We start from the raw sequence: 5,195 nt of genomic DNA, 5'->3' as shown, positions 1-5,195 counted from the left end.
GTCTGAACTTCCCCTGAAACAGCCAGAGAAATGGAGAAGGTGCAGGCAGTCAAGCAGGAAAGCTTGCATGGGAAAGACAAAATTAGGAAAAAATACTTTAAAAAACCACCTTTCCAAGGTTACATAAGAAAAGCAATAAACCCAAAATCTAAATATGTCTTAGGGAAATAGAGCCAAGGAAGTAGATTAGGCTGCAAATTAATGAGAACTCTAAAATTAGATTAAGAAAGAAATTAACAAACTGTATTTTTTTTTTTACAATTACAATCCCAAGAGTTATTAGGAAAGAGATTGAAAATTGATAAAACCGTTAAAAAAATGTATTTTTTTAGTAAAAGTACAGGAGAATCAATCAGGCAATTGCCATCTGTAATTACTGGTATTGCTGTTATTTTCACATGGCACTTCACAGCAATAGATTACAAACATTACAATTTCTGAGCCTAGTAAAATGTTGCTGTGCTTTAAGGAAAAGAAAACCAAACACGAATTGCCCATCCTTTCTGGTGGTATTAACATACACACATTAAGCTAGACTCACTGGCTAACAGGATGCAAAGAAATATAAAATCAGAACGTCTATACATTTGTCTAGTAATCTTGATTGCTTTTAAGGCAAGGAAAGAACAAAATGAAAGCAGCTGATGAAACGTGACTAGGTATTTTAAAATAATTTTGCATTTGGAAAGGTAAATAACATCTTAATTAAAATTAATTTTATTAAATTCCTATGAAATTAAATTAGGCTGATGAGCTATGATCAATAAAGACATGGATATGCTGAATCAGAAGAGATGTCTATACAAAAAAATTGCTGTTTAGTCTTTTTGAAAATCTACATCTGTGATCAACAAAGGACAGTGCATATGTCATATAAATGAAATTACAAAAAAATAGAAGGTAATGTACAGAAGCAAAGGAGAAGAAATCATAACCATACTAGGAAATAATTTTCTAAAAATTAAACCTTGCCTATCTGCAAGTCCTAGGGCTCATGGTTTTAGAAAAATGTTGACATCTGTTGGTGAACAAGGAGTAGAGCAGCTCAGAAATCCCTGAGATACAGAGAGCCCTTTTCCTGTTTGGTGCTGGAGGGTTAAGTCTCATATGCATGCCTGCTGTACAACAGCTCAGATCACTCCCTTTAAATATTGCTTGGTTTTAAAGCAGGGAATGAGTGTATCACCACTGCTGTCATTTGAAAAGGAACAGAAAAGAGGTCTGATGCTCCTTGCATGTGGGTCATGCCAATCTACTACAGTCTGCAGTGATGTGGTAAAGGATAAGGAAAACTAACAACTTTATCCTTTCTAAACTAAAGGATAGGAATTGATTTGCTTTACGCTATCAGGGTGCAAGGGAAAGCAGGGATACTGGGACAGCTCAGAAAAGCTGAGAATGAAAAACAGGCAGGCTATAATTCAGGTGGTACGCAGCAGGTGACATTCTTAATTGCCTGTCACAGACAGTTCACACAAGATAACCATTAGACTGATGAAGGTTTGTGCCCTACAGTGGACTTCAAGGGTAGCATTGCTTCTGTGCAACAAAAAAGTGCAATTCTATATACTGAGCACAACTTCCTCCCTATCACTGTTGTATTTTATAATGCAACAAGCAGAAGTAACTACAAGCTATCCCTGATCTCTTAAATTCTTTTCCAACTCAGCAGAAGTGTGACACATTGTGGGTTACTTTTGGATTCTGAGACTAATCAAACAATACCTCAGAAGAAACATATGCCAACTTTAAAAACCTGACAATTTTACTTAGCTCTTCATTATTGCAGCTAGCTAGTTACATATTTACAATTGACCAAAGTTTTAAAGCCTTATTTCAAATAACGTGGGTGCACAAATTATCACTCTCATTCATGCCCTGTGAGCTCTCCTTTTGGTATTAGTTTTCCCAGGAATGCCTTCACCACACTCAAGCCACACTGGGTTGAATCTTGTCTTCCTTGCAGTTGGCATCAGGGTTGTCCTGCTGATGGCTGGGCTGTCAGTCCATCTGCAAGCTGGTGGCAAGTCCAAGTCGATACGGTGTGTGGCTTCTGTCTTCATTCCTTTCTTACACCCTGTGCTCTGCCCTTCCAAGCCAATCAAGCGTGAACCCAGTGCTCATGATGAGCTTGGGTTCAGTTCCTGTTCCAATCACAAATTAATAGCCAGGGTCATTCCTTTTTTGGTTATTCTGTTTGCTGTTATCTTGTAATGCCATCTTTGAGCTTGTACAGACATGCATTCCTCACTCCTTTTCCCAGTTCCAGTGAGTCTGCAGTGCCAGCATGATCAACACAGCTGGGCAAGTGAACTTGAGGCCACAGCCTGTCCTGGTGGGGTTTTGGTCAACCTACACAGTGCAGCGGCTCAAGCCATGGCATACCTGGGGAATTGACCTTTTGACAGCAACCCAAAGGTCCTCCCTTCTTGATGGGACCCACCTTGAGTCCTGCCCTTGCCTGTGTAGGACCTGCCAATAAAGTTCCAGCTGAGCTGTGCTGCCCTATGCCATCTTATATGTTTTATGTCCAAACCTTGTTATCTCTAGCTAGTCTTTGAATAAGCCTATTCATAATTTTAGCACGTTGCTGACCAGCTTTAGATTGGCTTTGTGTCCTGGGAGGCTGTTCCAGACTATTGCTGCAATTAGATATTTTTCAGGACATTTCACTGCCCGGGCTATTCTTTGCTGTTTCGAGCAATCATTTCACTTGTCTTCCACTCTGCCTGAAAGCTATTCCCAGATGTTTCATTCTCACTTCACCTAAGCATATCCATCAAGCTCTGAAATCTTTTCTTTGTATTCTCCCCATCTTGCTTAGTGACTGTCTTTAGTTTCAAAATTGTGTCTACAGTGTATGTTCTGAGGACAGGCCTGACACGAGGCTCCTTTACAATGCCTTACAGGAGTCTCCTCTTCTAACCTGCCTTCCCTCCATCCATACCCTAATAAAAGCATTATGGCATTGACATCACCTAAAATGTTCAGTCTTTTTGCTATCTCTGTCCCCTGATCCATAAAGCTCTGCCCATACAGCCCTTACAGGAAGGCCTTAAACAGTATCTACGTAGTCTTAGAAAGTTACTAAGGGACATAGCTTGCAGCACTTGCTTTAAATTACTAAATTACCTAGGAGCTTGCACTGCTATGCTGAAAACGGGGAGTTGGTTAAAAATAGGATACATATAACATCTGCAAACGATCTCCACTAAGAGATATCCTTTCCTTTCTACAATTTATCACTTTCCTAAACTTGATTTTAGCATGTTTGACTGCTGTAGATAATTTGGCATCATTTCTACATGCTGCAATTATTAAATGCTGGATTACGATGTATACATCATATGGCTGAAAAAGTACCAGTCCCAAACAGAAATTTCATCGTCAAACATGAGGCAGGGGATCTGCAAAAATTCATATTAAATCAACTATAGTTGATTTATTATTAGAAAATTTAGATGAAAAGAAAGAGGTCAGACTTGATGAATGGGGATTCTAGAGAACTTGTGTGTTAGTACTGACTGGAGAAAGTAAATTCAGTGCCATACAGACTCATTAGATGAAGAAGTATCTCCTGTATTTTTGCTCTGCCTCCCCTAACAAGACCTGCTAGACCTGCTGGACCAGAACCAGCTTAGATGCTTCTCTCTGTGTTCCTCAGTTTATCGGGGTCTAGAGTTTATGTACAGAACCTCCCACGGATCTAATCTGCAATCAAATAACTCATCCATGTTAAATTGCAAACTGAAAGCAGCTAGAAGCTTCTAGACCAAATGCACAGAGAAACCACAATTCTTTCCTTCTCCACCTTTCCCCTGCTTACTCAGTTTGAAAGTGCACTAAAGTGCGTTTGCTTGTGGTTGAAAAGCAACCTGTAGATTTTGCAGTTTACATCCACTTGCTGAAGTAACTACAGGTTCTTTATTTAGGCTCTGTTGCTACTACTTTCCTTTGGCATCAGCAGAGCCCACCTAAGGCTGCTGGAGTTTTTGTGCACCGTGCACAGATACAGCTTTATGCCGGCACAGAATAAATCCAGGTTGCACGCAGGATCAGGACTCACAGAGCAAGCTCACACACTGCCAAACTTTCTGCATCCTTTCCAGGGATCCCTTCTGACCTTATGAGGTCTGCATTGTATGGGCCCGTGCTGTGAGGGAAAAGCAACTCCAGAACACTGAACACCTGCTTGCGAACCCCCTTCCTTTCACCCTCAGTACTCGGTTTTGTTAATGAAAGCTCAAACATCATGCTGAAGATGCAGAGGCAGAACGCGCACAAGAAGCAGGCAGCTGTCCATCCCTCCGCTGCTCAGCGAGCGTGTGCGGTACGGACGCGGTTGCGCAGCCCCGGCGCTTTTTTGGAGCCGGCGGCGCGGAGGAGCGTCTGCAGCAGGTTGGCAGGCGGGGCTGCGGTGCCACTGCACCCGCCCAGAACCCAGCACCCAGCGGGAAAGCGAAGGGAGAGAGTGGAAAGTTCAAGAAGAGCCGGGAAAGGTGCCACCCTACGCGGGGGGGGTGGGGGGTGGGTGGCAAAGCTACACGGGGTGGCCGGTATTAATGGCTTGCAGTGGAAGGTTGAATCCCTTTAACACTCTTGCTTTAGTTATTTATGCCCAAGAGGATGGACAAGGTTCTAGTCTGATTTTAGATCACTGGATGTTGCAAATGATTTGGCCAAAAGCACCGTACCACCGTTTTTACTTATGCATCCCCAAATATTCCACCGGCAGGTTGAGTAATTAAACGGTACTGACTTTATCTGGATGGATACAGATGGGCAAAACACAGAGCTTACGCTCTGTGCGTTATGCACATCTTCACCTTTCCAGGTCCTGGGTAACAAATCGTTTTCAAGCACACAGCTCCTAACGTGATCCCCAGCCCTGCAAGCCAAGTGATGCCTCAGCTCGCTGCAGGTACGGTGCTTCCGTGCCCGCTTGTACAACCTTTCCTGCACCTTCCACGACCGCGTGGTGGGCGAAAAGTACACAAGCCCACGCACGCACCTGCACGGGGCTGCTCATACCGAAGGGGGACGAGGAGGGCTGCTACTACTGAGAGGGCAGCAGGGTTACTTTCACTGTAAATGCAGCTTACAGCAAAACCTGTCCAAGGCAGGGCAGGGCAGGGCGCAGCAGCTCCTCCTCCTCGCTGCCGGGCCAGGCGCCCCTGCAACACCTGCGAGCGGTG

Source organism: Myiozetetes cayanensis, unplaced genomic scaffold (assembly GCF_022539395.1).
Source record: "Myiozetetes cayanensis isolate MyiCay16 unplaced genomic scaffold, myiCay2020 scf5-8, whole genome shotgun sequence".
Taxonomy (NCBI): domain Eukaryota; kingdom Metazoa; phylum Chordata; class Aves; order Passeriformes; family Tyrannidae; genus Myiozetetes; species Myiozetetes cayanensis.
The sequence above is the reverse complement of the archived record's forward strand: the minus strand, read 5'-3'. Positions refer to the sequence as shown.